The sequence below is a fragment of the Bombus impatiens genome, unplaced genomic scaffold (genome assembly GCF_000188095.3).
Source record: "Bombus impatiens unplaced genomic scaffold, BIMP_2.2 scf_0036, whole genome shotgun sequence".
In the NCBI taxonomy this organism is placed as follows: Eukaryota; Metazoa; Arthropoda; class Insecta; order Hymenoptera; family Apidae; genus Bombus; species Bombus impatiens.
The window spans coordinates 1110083-1126383 of NT_176455.1; the positions used below are offsets into that span (position 1 = coordinate 1110083).

Here is a 16301-nt window from a genome sequence, read left to right on the forward strand (position 1 = left end):
CCTCCCTGGTGGCGCATTCACCGAAATTTCTATTTTCCATGCGGAAAAAAAACGAGGCAGACGGACGTAGACGGGAAAGAAAAACGCGAAAGAAGACATGGAAAGGGGTGGAAAAAAGCGCGAGCGCGGCGGAAATGACACGATAAAAACAATGGCCGTCGGCGCGGAGTGAAACGCGCGTTATTGTGCCACGAAAAATCGCGAAAAAACCGGAGAGAAGGTCGGATTAAACAGAAATGTGAAAAGATAAGGCGTGAAGAACCGAGTGGATTTCACGAATGTCCGCCTGGAGAAAGGAATTGGAATGTGAATTCATAGATGAGAAATGAGTCAATAGGGAACTGAGTGGATGAGCCTGGTTGAGGAACTACAAAGAATGTACGTAAGGGGCAAATATGGTGATTCACCAGCAAAGTGGCCATTTCGAACGGTGTTGCTACTATACATGCATATATGCTGCTTTCTGATATGCTGGAGAAGAAAATAAGTTTATTTTTTGAAGTGAATCAGATTCTATCTATTTCTGTTTGAATCAATAGCTACGAGTATCTTCGCGTCTTTTTACATCATTTTATATGTCGCCTTAAAACTGAGAATTTCGTCTTTCATATGTGTGAATTTGATTTATTCGCGTTTACAATCTAATGGAATATTGATTATACTCTGTCTGTGTAATAAAATTTGAAGCTTCATAAAAAGCGAAGCTAATGAGTTTAACTTCTGAACGTTTCACATATTAAAATCTTGTCGGATTTCTATCCAACTCTTCAGTGCCAATAAACGCTCGTATTTTTCTCTGAGTAAAATTAATCTCATTGTAATTGTACCTCCCTTATCCAAAATCTCTCTGAAATTTCCCTTAAATAATTTAATCTTATTACAATTGCACTTTGCTTAGCTACAAGCTACAGAACCTGGCCTATCCATGAACCATACAACTTTCCTTAGATAAATTAATCCTATTACAATTGCACTTCCCTCGTCCAAAAACTCTCTGAAATTTCCCTTAAATAACTTAATCCTATTCCAACTGGACTTTCTTTAGCCACAAGCTATAGAATCTCCCCTATCCATAAACCATACAACTTTCCTAAAATAAATGAATCTTACTAATTAATAGTTTAGTTTATTATTAGTCAATTATAATTGCGCTTCCCTTATCCAAAATTCATATCTCTCTCGTAAAAGAAATTAATCCTGTTACAATTGCACCGCATTCTACGCACAACTCGCCCCCGTATTGTCACCCCGTGGCAAACACACTGGTCAAAGTTTGCCCGCTTTATTATTGAATTTTACGCGGTCGTACGCGTGCACTCGCGTGTACTCGCGTGAGTCACACGAAGGGAAACAACATTCGTCGGCTCGCATCGAGCCTTTCGAGCAGCTCTGACGTTCTCTCTCTCTCTCTCTCCCTCGAATTGTTTCTCGCTCGAATCTTTTCCGCCCTCGTGTGTATGTTACATTGTTACACACGGCTACGCACAGCCAGCCTCCATGTGCGTGGTGCGTGTGATTGTGCGTCTACACCCTAGTTAGTCGCCGACACTGACTCACGTATTCTCACATTCATTAAATAAGTAGTATGTAAAGTCTCTGTGCGGGTCTTTTTCTCTTTTGCTCTTTCTTTTTTCCCCCTTTTTCTCTTCCTCGACAGCTGCACACGATGCTTGCCACTGGGGAGAACTGGAACGATCAGGCACTCTCCGACTCTCTTTATTAAGACTATTGTCTTTATTGCCGGTATTTTTCTTAGGACACTTATCCATTTATTCGGTCGCTTACTTTGCTAACTTACATATTTAATCGGCTGCTATTTTTTTACGCCGCTCGATTTTTCTTCCCGACGACTCGCACGATATCGATTACGTTGCATCGAGATAGTACGAAGATTTATAGTGGCCACAGCAAACATTTGTTCATCGTTATATTTATTGCAGCGCTTATTAATAATTAACTAAGTTCAAGCGTATTATGTTTGATATATTATTCGGTAGTACTTTCATGTAATATAATTATACAATTTTTATATCCAGTTGCAACGGTACGTTCGTCCTCTTTTTATCCATATGTATTGCTATATGTATTAGTAATAAATGAATAAAAACTAATAAAAAATTAATCAAAAACTAACTAGTAAAACTAGTAAAAAATTAATAAAAAATAACATTAGTAATAAATAATAAAAACGGGATGAATTTATATTAGAATTCATTATACGACCACTGTACAACTCATATGATGCAAACGAGAAAAGAAATGTGGAATGTGACAAAAAAAGAAAATCGCTTCATTGGAAAATAAGAGTATGTACGTACAATATCTTGTGCAGCCATTGCATATTGTATATTCGTTGGCTCGTTCGTTTTCGTAGCCTTCAAAGCAATCTTTTGTTTCTACTGTCAGTCATTGTTACACGCCATTGCTTGAACGGTTTTGATAAAGAAAAATTGTTGAGGCTTCTGGTTAAATTACGTGTATAACTATTTTCTTGTGGTTATATATGTTTAAAATATGTTGGATAATAATACAAGATCAAAAGAGTTCAAGTTAGATTGCGTAATTTTAAGGTAAGTTTAAAACTACTATTCCGTAAAATTACTATAAAAAAAGTTGAGGAAAAATAATTGCATCAGAACTCTGTTGAATCGTCGTTCCATTGTATAATTTCACTTGTCTGCCTGAACTCAGTGGAACCGTATTCTTGAAAACTACGCAAAGATCCACGCACGCGCGATGGAATCAAGTCCTAGACTCTTACACACATAGAAAGTAAAACATCGAACCATGAAATGAAACAACCCCTTAGGAATTTTTTCCCAAGCCAAGGAACTGGGGAATAAAATTCGACGAGATTCTGACTGAAAGAAAATTTCGTGGCGTACGCTACGGATATTCTAGAAAAAGATTTTTGCCTCTTACGCGCGTTTCGATATTAATGCACGGTAAAAGATTTGCAAGTCCGAAAATTTAGGTAGGTTTAACATATGAAAATCGTAAGATTGGGAAATTTGGAAATCTGGCAATTAAAAAATTCGAAAATTTGCAAATCTGAAAGTTAACAAATTCCAAAATATAGAAACTTGGAAATTAAAAAATCCCAAGTTTTGAAAATATGAAAATTGAAAGATCCTGAATCTCGTAAATCTGAAAATTAAAAGATTCTAAAATTCGCAAGTCTGAGGATTTAAAAATCCTAAAATTTGCGAATCTGCAAATTATAGATTCTAAAATTTCTAAATGATAAAATAAATGATAGGAATGAAAGAACCTGGGAAAGAGACTTGAAACTGAAATGTTGCGTGAAGCAACGTTTCTTAATTGATGTCGATTGCTCAAACGAAAACTACCCTTTGAAAACTACCCAATCGTTGCTCGAGTCAAAAAATTTGAGATGAAATCCGAGCTCTGGCTTGAAGAAAATTTCACAGCACGTGTTATAGACACTACAGACTGTATAGACGAAGCTTTTCCGCCTCATGTCGCTTAATCGGCGATCAAGAGGCACGTTGAACCTCGGATATTCAAACAGGGACCGCGCAAACTGCAGTCGAGTGCAGTGAGGAGAGAAGAGCCAAGTGCATGACAGACACGCTGCAATGTGTGTAGAGTGTCTCGTTTGCTTGTATGCACCTGCAAGACACATGTTGTGCACTGGTTTCCAGACGGAGAAGATGGGAACGGTCTCTCCACCTCGACTAAATTTCCGCCAGCATCCGTGAAAGAAATTTCCTGGTAGACGTTTCATATGTCGATACCAGAATTTTTTGGCGAAATGTACTGGATGGCTATGCTAGTATTTGCCTGTGATATATGAAATGTCCGATCCTGAAGGAATTACAATCCAACGAATACTGAAAGGGACGCTTTTACAGAAATCAGACGTCCATATAAATAGAGAAAAGATTTATTTTTCAATTTTTTCTTTTTTTCTGTATATTATATAATTTTAGATTTTAAGTTTTTGATATATAGAATTGGAAATTGCACTTTTCTTGTATGTAGGATTTGAGGTTCTAACGTTGCAATATATAGAATTTCAAATTTTATTTCTCGAATTTGAAAGCTGCTGTGCTTCAAGGCACTATAAATATATAGGACATTAAATTCTCATTCTGTGATATGCAGAATGCAAAATCTCACTTTTCTAATATATTCTTATTTCGAGTAATAATTATATACCAAATTGCTAGTGGTAAGTAATACAATAAATTTTCCCTGCTTAGCAGCCGCCGCTATAAGCACCAAAAAGTTACAAAAGGTTACATATAAAAAGAAATATTCCAAATTTTGTAAATTTCCTGTTCTCTATCCTCGAGGATTTTGTTATCACTGTATCGTGTTATTAACAGATTCGATGAATCTAACCTTAGAATCTATTCTATAACAACTAAATTAATTTGAAATATGACGAGTGAATTCCTAGAACCTCTCCGAAAAGATATTTCAATTTTCATTCAAATCATTTAAAGCTACTGCGAATGAATTATTAGCTGTCGTTCCGTTACGATAGATTTTTCCTTTTGTACGTAATATATCATCCAATGATAAGCGATATTTTATTTCGTTGAATTCGATACGTGTACGCTATCGAACTACATATCGACGTAGGGTTGGTTATCGAGACACGCACAATTCGCTGTATTTTTCCACCGGCACGTACGCCAAGTGTCACGTTCATTAATTTTTGTATAGCGTGCACACGAGTGCACTTGATACGTGACACCGATAGGGGATGCGGTAAACGAAAATAGAACGGATCGATGGTGTTTTTACTGAAGGAACGAATACAGGTATTACGCTACCTGTTGTAAACCGATTTCTTTCGCGTTACTTCGTCCTGTTATTACCTGGAGGATAAGGTCGAGGTATTTTTATGGACGACGTACGCTGCTGAAAGACAAATCTCGGTGAAAAATTCGGATGTATACGCTGTTGCGTGCCGTGTAAAAGAATCGAATATAGGGTATGGTGTGCAAATTTTGTAGCCCGAGAGCTTTTTTAATATTTACTGGAAACTAGATCTGTTTTCTAATCGGAAAAAGTTTGTACAATTACCTCGACAACTTAGTAACGAAGGCTTGAAGCCGATGTTTTACAAAAGTTCATGCAAATAGGGTAAAAAGTGTTCATGTAAAAGGATGCCTTTTATAGTTGTTAAAAAAATGGTTCTAATTCCATCCCCTTAGCTTTATAATATGTAATTATTATACAAATATTTGTACATATATGTAAGTATAATAATTATAATATTGGTATATAAATATCATCTTGAAGTTCATCTTTCATCAGCGTATGAATTTCGAAAAATGTTATAAAAATTACTCGAAGAATACGCCTCAAGCTACGCCTGTCTGAATTTTTTGTTACAAGAATAAGATAAAATAGATTTTATTACGTTTAACAAGATATAAATGAATTACGACTCAATTTATTATTAATGTAATTTATGATATTGATTTAATCGTTATAATTAAAATCGCTGTGTACTTCTCTTCTTCTCTTTAGCAATACAACTCCAACGATCGACCATCCACTATTAGCAAATAATTGGAACCATAGGAAGCTATAAACTTGGCGATGGGATGATATCGTTCAAACAGAGATCGATGTAAAGGGCTAGACGTCGTTTTCACGAGATTCGTGACACGACAATGACAATTTCATCGGCCGTATCCCGTAGCAAAGTGCAACAGGGGTGGAAGGACCGAAAGTAACGAAGCGAGACAGTGGCGACAAAGAGGGACGTTAATGAGCCAGACGACGCTGGAATTGAATTCGACGCCGCGTAAAGCGCTCAAACGAACTTTCCTTCAACGACAAATTGCCATGAAATCCTGTCGAACGTTTCTTGTTCTGCTGGCCAGTGAAATTTCCAATCTGCTGTTATTACGATCGTAAAAGATCGAAATTGTGTACTCGAAAATTAAGAAAAATAAAATCCTTTCTTAATACTCTTCGCATACATTCAGGTCATTTCTTTTCATACTTTTCGTTTGTCTTTTTCTCTGATTGCGCCTCGTTCTGAAAAGACGAATTTTTAATTGGAACATTTAGAGTTGTTGAGAAGAGCTACGAATGTTAAAAAATCTATCAAGGAATATTTAATAGAAGCTGGCAAAACGGTATGATGGTACTTGAAATGACACAAGAGAATATCTTTGAGCTTGCGCGTATCTCTGAAATTCACGATTTGTAGTTGTTGCAATTGCAGTGGAAAGAATCTGTAGCACGTCGAAATAAAAAAATGACAATACTTTCCTTTCTTTGATTACTGGCAATAATTATAAAAATATTAATTTTTATATGGAAGTCTTAGAAATATTAGGAAGTTGTAAGAAGAAATTATATTTTGTTTTTTTCTTAAGAAGAAAAATATATTAAAGACCATAATTGGTATCTTGTTTGCTCTTATGCTTATCTCCGAAATCTTAGGATTTGAAATTATCGCAGTTGCAATAAAAGTAGAATTTGTAGCACGCCAAAAAAAAGGCACTCACAGTAATAACTATAATAATAATTATAATTCTCCAACTGTGTCATCTATAGTTTTCGATTGAATCTTCAATTGTTTTCATTATTTGATACTTTTCGAGTTTTCTGGGTAGATTAAAAAAAAAGAAAGATTCAGAAGATTGTGATACTGTTCGAATTTCATAAGCAGCAATTTTTCCAACAATATATTTTTTGGATCATTTATAACGGACCGGAAGATACTAATTAAAAATTACTGGGTTAAACGGAATTCTCGCAAAATTAATAAAACGCGATTATGCAATAAAATAATAAAAACGTTAATTTTCGTAGAATTCCTAGAAATATTACAAAGTCCTAAAAAAAAGTGTTACGCTTTGTCTTTTAAAGGAAATAAAATAGCAAAAACCAAGACTTGCATTGTAAAATTTTCTCTCAACTTCAGCCGAGGAACAGAGCGAGCAAAAATATCCATTTTTCTCAACGTTCGTTAAATCCGTGCTTTTTTTACGTGGTCGTGTTTCTTTCTCGGCTAACAAACGAGTTTTGTTTCATTCGTGCGAGTATAAATATATAAGTTCTGGCTGGGTGATTTTTAACGCGGGGAACGTGGTCAGAGCTGCGTAAGAATCGCAAGAAGTATTTACGTATCGTCAAAACGGTGTATATGTTCCCATATTAACTAGCAACGATAGCCATCGCGTTTCCATATAAAACAAAAATCCATCGAGAATGTTTGTACGAAAAATTTTCATGGCTACGAAATGATTCTACGGAATCTCAGTTTGCGAACGTTTATCAACAGCAAAGATCTCAATTAAATCAAATATTTCTCAACGAAAGAAATGTTAATCGCGTGTTTGCATGGTAAAGTGGCATAATATAAAGAAAAATCCTACGGGTCATTTGTCCCGCAGTGGCAAAAATGTGACGATTTATGGTACGGGGGGGGGGCTTATTTATGGCGTTAAAAATAGAACAACACTGTTCGTTATCAAAGATGACCACTTTATATTTTTATGTTTTTATTATACATTATATGTTTCGTATTATTATGTTGTATAATTACTTATTTATTATGGAACTGAAATAAGCGCAGATTGAAATAAACATCGTACGATTCATTATGTTGCAATATACTTCATAAATCTTCCCAACATGAAAGTGCAATATGAAACGTATGTCGAAATGAGTACGGAGTTACTGTAGTCTCGTACCGCTAAATAGGAAACGACATTATGGCCATTCGATCAAAATTGCTATTGGACACTGTTGTCCCATACCGCCTAATAGGAAAATCCATCATGAGGTCTATTTGTCCCCGATGGACTTTTTTTGCCACCACGAACTTTCGTTTACCACCAAATAGAAACGTGTCCTTACAGAAGTCGGCGCAGTGACCGCGTTAAAGAATTCAGAACCATCGTTCTGCAATTGCTGCGAACTGGATGCTATCGCCAGATCACTCGCTCTGTGAATGCAGAAGATTCGAAACACAGAGAGACAAAGCTACGTACGGACGAAGCTTTAGATTTCCTGCACTTTATATGCAAAGAACTTTCGAATAAATTCACTCAGAATTCCTATTTGTTTTCGTTCCCTGGTTGGGCCAGTTCTGGAATTTGGTTCTATGGTTTGGTTCTCTTTATTACAAAACTCGTATCAATTCTATGGAAAGAGTTCGACATATAAATTTCTTCGCCTATCGCCGCAACTCTACGAAAAATTCGAATATCTGAACTTTATATCCTTAAATGTACGTTAGAAAAATGATAGAAATTATAGACGTTTGTTCTTGCGAAAGAACAAGAGGAAATTTCCAAAGTCGGATATTAAATTGACAGGTATAAAATTAACGCGTGTAGTTCGCATAAATAGCCTTGAACCGCCGATTTTATGTCACGGGGACATCAGCCTTTTGATTGATGTTATTTGTAAGCAGAGAGGAGCCTTGGATCGCGCCAGAAATCCTTTTGATAAGCGGTTTCCGCGGACGGAAATGTTGCAACGTCAAAAAAAATTCGATTTGCCGTACGAAGAATGAAATTCGTCATACTTTTTCCACGTTCTTTTCGCCAACACTTTGTCATTCGGAATTAACGTTCGTTACTCTCTTTCATCTTCCCAAGCGACGCTGAATTCGTCCCGTGAACTTTTAACGTCTGTCTGAAATTCACTAATTACCGAGTCGCCAGCCTGAACGAGATTAAATTTTGCTTAACGACTGTGCAGCCAGTAAAATATCCTGTGTCTAATTAAAAGCGTAGCCGTGTCATTTTCAACTATTAACTGTACGAGATTTGTGGAAAATTCCCTGTTTAACTCTTTATGGTGTTGCAATTTTTTTATTATTTCAACTGCTATTTCATAGTTGTGTATGCAATGAACCAATACGCAAGATACCATATGTAAAATATGTTGATATTTCGTAAGTGAAAGTAAAACGAAAATTTGGTTTACATGCGTATTATAAATGTTAATGTATTTGTAAATTCTAATATTAATATTTCTAAATAGAGGCAAAGCAGAAATTTAGTTTAGATATGTATTAAATATTAACATATTATACCGATATTTATAATTATAATGGAATATTAATACAATAATTAGACTGTCAATGTAAGCAGAAATTTTGTGTCAGATACCCTTAAATATTAATTTAATGTTGTTTAATATAATAGTAACAAATATAATATTAATTTAATAATAGACATACTGAAACAAAATTCTGTTTAGCTTCGTTTTGTGAACAGCGTTTACAAAAATATTAACTTGCATAAATATTCGCAATCTAATTATTAAATTGAAAAATACTCCTCTGCATTTTATGGAAAGCTAGCGTTTCCGAATTGTATGTCACTTTCAAAATGAAGATCATCGTTTGACGCCCTTATAATGTTTCTAAATGTTTATATACAATTACGATTGCCTCTATTTTCAACCTAAATCTACTGACAAATTCATTCACGTCGATTAAAGCTAAAAAAAGACCAGGTTTCGATCAGGTACAATACAACAAGGTTATATCAATCTGACGATACGATCGCATCATATGGAATATAATTGAACACAATAAGAGACTTAATTCACGTACAATAGTAAAAAAAAAACGTAGTCGCGTAATGTGTACATTGCTTTTCCTCAGACAGTGGTAAATATTTTCCAATATTACCTGTCTGGTAAACTGAGAAATAAAAAATTATTATCTCTTCCTCTGTCCTCCATATATTTACCTATACAGATATTAAGGTAGATCATGATATAACGTTATCATTGTAGATGCAAACGAGGTCAACGTGCTAACGACGAGTTGCTATTGTTTTCCACTGTGTTAATTAAATATTCAACTGGGACGCAGCTTAAATCGATCGGGTTTTACATAACCGCACGAAATAATAATAAAATACACATATTCCGCAGCGAAAGGATTAGACGACCGAGATTCTACAATTTACATTCCGAGTTCCTGCAATTTGTCTACGAACTATCTTTAAACGTGAACGCAATCATAGAGTCTCGAATAAAATATCTTGTGGCATCACCTTGAATCAATTATACCACGGTAAATCATCAAGTGCAATTGCCTTTAACTTACGCCACAATAAATCATCGGCTGAAGTTTAGATTAAGTTATTGCACGATATTGCATCCTTGTATTTATCAATGTCCTCGATATGGCTATGTCTTTTTGTTTCATATTCTCATGAATTTTTATCGTGCCAATCTATTTGTAACTAATGTGTTTCTAAGCGCTCTATATTTTCTGATCACCCACAGTTCTTCACCGCTGCTTTCCCTCTATTCAAATAAATGTACTTTTATCTATTTGACATTTTCTTTTAATTTTCTCTTTCATACAACAAATGGTATCTTTACCTTTTATATTATTCGAATCTTTAATCCAGATAGTACAATTCTCTGGAAACTTTTCAGTACCCCGATCACGATAAAGGAGAGTGACTTTTTAAATTTTCTGCTCTATATCTTCACTATCGTTCAGGAAATGTCGCACTTCGTCTATCTATTCAGATAGCGACTTACATACTTTTAAGGAACAGTGTTGCGAAATCAGCTTTCTGATTCATAGTCCTCCATTTATAATACGTATCATTATAGTACGATATCGTTACATACGATCAACAATATGTTTCCTTCGATACGAACGACAATTAAAAAAGTGTCCACGACAAAAGTTCATTACGATCTTCGGTTTATTCGAGAAGAAAGACAGTGTGATCCACGATCGTGTATCGAGAGAAATGGATCACGTTGGATGCTGAAGATACTCACTTTCTTACGAAACTTCCCGAGTGATTCACTGAGTAAACCAGATTAATGCGTTCTGCTGCACAAGAGGCACAGAGAGATAAGCAAACTTCCAGAAACTACGTGTGTAGCGTACGTATGTATATAGCGCCCTATCAGCATATCAACTTGCCAGCTTTCTCTTAACACGCATGTATTATTCAGATTTTTGTCCGACGAAACAGACAGTTTAGACTATTTGCTTTTCATTAGACTATTTCGCCTTTCTCAGTCGAAACGTCCTATTTACAATTTTAAAAAAGCCCAAGATCCGAGAACTCTCGCGGTTTTTCATTTTTTTACTTCATCTTTGCGCGTCTTTGTTCAATATAGAATATTTAGCTACGATTTCTTAGCCGCGTAAAAAATAAGAAACGCGAGAAACTTGAAATATCTGAATATACAGTGGCCACAGATATTTTCTTTTTCTTCGTGGAAATGTTCTATCTACGATTTTAGGAAAATCGAGAATCCGAGAAATCTCATGTTCTTCGTTTCTTTACTCCATCCTCGTGCCTATTTATTCGATGTAAAATATTCTCTTCTCGTTGGACTGCTTCGCCTTCCTTACACCATTTCGATGTCGTTTTGAAAATCAAAAAACTGCTGTACAAACAGGACACGTTAACTAAAAAGAAACACAACAAAACAACTTTAGAAACTAATTAGAAAAAAAGAATAAAATAAACGGGGAACTAAATATTTTAATATCGTCTTGAAAGATAAAAAGCTACTGTACCGATAGGAAACTTTTAAGCTGAAGCACGTAGTATTATCGGCTATTTTCTTCCATTATCATCAGTTACTTTCTACGATTAGCAGCACACGCGATTCTCGCCAAACCTTTTCCACCAATCTTATCGCGATAAGTAAACGAGCGACTGGCAAGTATCTGCCGTTGAAATTTGTTTGCTAAGCAAACTCTGTTTTTCGGTGCAACCGTATCGCATTGTCTCTTCGTGGCTGTCGGATGCGTACTAAGTTTATGCATATTTCGTTTCAAACGTCATTCGAGGTCCGGCAACGAATGATTATCGTACGATGTGTAGATTAAACAAAGTGTGATTTATGAATAATTATTACGGTATTATAATACTTTTGAGATTATCGAATTTTTAGTTTCGCGAGAGAATCTTCGTTCGCTGAGAATTATTGTAATATTCTAACTACACTAAGCAGAATAATTAATTCAAAATACGTCACGTTACTTTGTATTACTGAAAAGAAATTATTGTTGTTCCATGAAATATGAACAACAAATTGACATTAAAAATCTCCAAATTAAATAGTCTAGTCCAAACATAATCGTTTCGGTCATCGCGTAGAAAGATTTAGAGAGAAATCTGCAATATGGAAAAGTATATCGCTGCTTGGCATTGACAGTGACAAATCTATAAAAAAAAAAAAAAAAAAATGACCAATTTGCTTTTATTGAGTGCGAGTTCCACATTATGTTTCTATTTTTATCGTGTCAAACGGTACGTTTATATCCATCGGTTGTACGTCAAAGGACAGTTGTACTAACAAGGCCTGTTTTTAATATTTAAAGAAAAATATAAATTTTAGAAAGCCTTTCGTCTAAAATTAGCATGTTTTAAGTTAGGCCGCTGTCGATTCGAAGCAGCGATACAAAGCGTACAAACATCTTATTACATTATTTAGAAAATCAAACGAACTTTTATTCAGCTTCCACTGTTTCAATTATAATTAGATGAAAGATTAGATCTGCATGACATTTGAATAAATTTGTATAAAATCATACCCGTAGTAATTATAATATCTTAATGAATAGTGGATTTTTCTTTTAAATATGGATGTTTGTTTTAACGTGAAAACTCATTTTAATGCAGCGGATAGTGCACATCTGAGAGCGTATTTAAGAAAAGGAAAATACGCCAGCGACAGAGAGAGCAGTGGAAAAATATCAAAGAGAACGACGGTGGTATACCGAGAAATAGACGAACAAAAACTGATGTTTCGATATCAGGAAGAATAGAAAAGAGGATTGCAACAACGAAAAGACCTACGAAGGGACGCCAAGAAAGGAGAAAAGTACGGCATTAAGAATCGAAGAATAAATTAAAGCCGGCGTGAAGAGCGAAAAAAAGGGATGCAAGCATCCAAAGTGTAGAGAACGAAAGAAGAATTAAATTGCGATGCTTCGATCTTCTCTTTTAATTACTGCAATCTTCCTTTTTATTTATTAGTTTCTCCTTGTTCGAATTTTAATTTAGAATCTCGATCGCTTGCGATGTATCTCCGATAAGCCATCTGATGAAATTCCTCGCGTTTTTCCAGCCGTTTGTCCAGCAGCAGATTTCAATTAAGCAAAGATGAAAGAAGTGTGGCCGGTTCGTTTGAAAATTCGCAACGGGACCGGAATTAAAAGTTGTCGGCGTGATTTATTTGCCGACGTGACGGAGCTTCGATCCGCTTTCGCTATGCGTCGAGAAATAGAAATTTACTGCCTTGCCAAATCTCAAGCCAGATATTCCCGCGTTTCCATGGAATTTCCTTCGGAAAAGCTGATTCTTCTACGATGCCGATCTTCGAATTGACCTCGCCGTGTTCCTTCAATCATTTTACGTGCAATCGCGCTTTTTTCCCTATCGTTAACACGCTTGCCCAATTTTGAGAAAAGTACAGGATGGCTCGTAAGTGGCTTCCTCGTTCAAAAGTCGTCTAACTTTGTTCTTATTGCGTGTAAAGATCAGTTAAATTTACAGCTGTTTGATCGCGTAGCTGGATTACGCCTGACCTACTCTGATGGCACGTAAAAAATACTAAATAGCACGATCATGTGCCCCGAAGTACCGTCTCTTCTTAAGCTAAAATCGCCTTTTTACGTTACACGGAAGAAATCGTAGTTTATAGCAACGCCAATAAATCATGTCGTTCGAAACGCATTTGTGCTGATAATCTTCCAACAGGTATAATATTAATAGAGTATTGTCACGCGCAGACGACTTGTAACCGAATTGTATACTAGAGCGCGTTATATACCCGTGAATAATAATAATAATAATAATTTGTCAATTTTTGTTCCAGATTTCCAAAGTTTGTTCTCTGGAAATTTACAATGGGCGCTATTCGCCTCGGAGCAGAGAGTAAAAATAACCGAATCCTGTTTTCCAAATCAATGGAATTTACAACAATATACTATAAACAATTGAATGTTATTTTCAAAAGCGACGCTGCGTTTTTTCAGAAACTCGAAGTTCGATAGAGAACTAAAAACAGAGCTGAAAGTCCGACAGAAAAATAGGTGTACGGCATTCGTTAGAGTACGAGAATGTTTTATCACAGAGACAAATAATTTGCAGGCCATTTAGTTGGTAAATTATTACGCAAGAGAACCGAGGTTTTTCTGATATTACAAAATTCAGTCTTTTTTTTTTTCTTTTTTTGATTGGAGAATATCGAACGTGACGGAAAATTCACTGTCAGACCGTCGTCATCGTTCGAATGCCACGTGAGCTCTTCGCCCGTACAGGAAACACCAGATTGACGATGCTTTTGTGCGAGAAGCTGGATCGATAACGCGTGTACTGTCGCCATTCAGAACGATCGTTCGAATTCAATAGCCACTACGTAACGATTCTTCGTGGAAAACGCTAATAAAATCGAACGAGAAAGCGGAGCGTCAATGGGACGCGAGAAAGGTATTAAATTTGATCAACTTTTTCATGGATTTTACGGCGTCCCGATGATAGAGTTACAGGCACTGGAAATTCTTTCAGAACTGTGTATTAATTTCTGATAAAAAAAAAGTATAATCATGTTCAAATTCCAAAGATAAAGATAAAAAAGAAAGAGAAAAAAATCTTGTCAAAGTTGTTATTAAATTCTCCGATGTAAAAATGGATCAAATAAACTTGATTTTTACTCTTGAAATAGTTCGACTCTAACTTTAAGCGTTCTAGGTTCTGCTTTATGTAATATCGTGTAAGCTAGTTTCCTATTTCATCCAAACAATTTAGATAATTAATTCAAGCGTTCAGAGGGAGAAGGGGGGGGGATCACGTTAATAAGGTAGATATAAATCTCCTGGAATTTTTACTCTTGAGATAACTCGAGCCTAACCTTAAACTTCTCGATTTCTGTTTGATGTAATGCCACGGCTTTCTAATTTCATTCAGACGATTTAAATAATATCAATTAGAGGCGGCGCAGTCAGCGAAAAAGTGGAACAAGTGCACTTTTCCACAAGAACGAAGAAGTATGAGAAATATTACCAAATCCTTCTGAATGTCTAACATCGAGAATATTTAATATTTATAATAATGTATATGTTTCGATATTTATCAATTAAAACATACAATTGTAACATCAATTAAAAGCCTCGCAAATGGAAAAGTGAAACAACTGCATCTTTTCCATAAGAAGGGAAATGTATAAGAAAGAAAGATATTACCAAGTCTTTCTTTGTGACTTGTGATCTAATCTCTATAATTATGTACATATCTTGATGTCTATCAATTGAAACATACAATATCAATTAGAAGCCTCACAAGTGGAAAAATGAAACAATGGCATCTTTTGCATAAGAAGGGAAAAATAGATATTGCAAAATAATATCTATATATTTTAGCGGCCAGAAACAACTCGGATTTTTCTATTGCATATTAATTTTCTTACTAAAAACTTAGTTTTCATATATGAGTTCATATCGATGAACGTACATTACGTTATTAAAACAAGAAAAGAGAACACAGATAGACTCTATTATCATCCATATACATAATGTGACACACAAATGATCGAGGTTGTCGCAATTTTCTCAAGTCGATCACTTTATCGATAGCGTCGTTCTCCTATTCACGCCAACTGTTATCAAGAAACGCAACCTCGAACAATCGATATACAGATCTTAATGATCATTTTGCACAATCTGGAAGCAACATTGCTACACCGCTGCGTGATAAACGACCGATTCATACCATCTTCCGAGATTCGATCGTTATCTATAACGCAGTATGTAACACTTTAGCAGGCGTTCAGATCTAACACAAGACGCGAAGTCGTATATAACGCGAAGAAGACACAAAGGAAAAAGAAACGAAGCGAAACGACGCTTGCTCGCCTCATAAAACAATAACTGCTAATAAGACGCAATTGTTCGTACCACGGAAGTAATAGAAGCAACTCCGAGAGCCTAATAAAACTTCTCAGTTCCATCTGTCGCTGCCGACTCTACGTTAATATAATTATCGGACTCTGTCATATTTATACAAAATCCATATTTTTATGAATCCAATGAACATTCACATCTTTCATATTTATAAACACTCGAGAAATTCATATTTTTGTGGATACAGTAAATATAAGAAGAAGGTGGATATCGACTTTTGACTAATATAATTAGTACAGTGTGCATATGTGTGGAAAATCCATATTTTTATGAATCCAATGAACATTCATATCTTTCATATTTATAAACACTCGAGAAATTCATACTTTTGTGGATACAGTAAATATAAGGAAAAGGTGGATATCGACTTTTGACTAATATAATTAGTACA

At 35.3% G+C, this 16301-nt stretch overlaps 1 protein-coding gene across 8 annotated transcripts in view; it reads right to left on the bottom strand.

The window, feature by feature from the left end:
• The window catches only part of LOC100741085 (prominin-like protein), a 68386-nt gene that overhangs the window by 47756 nt on the left and 4329 nt on the right, over window positions 1-16301 (bottom strand). The gene's annotated exons all lie outside the window — the stretch shown is intronic.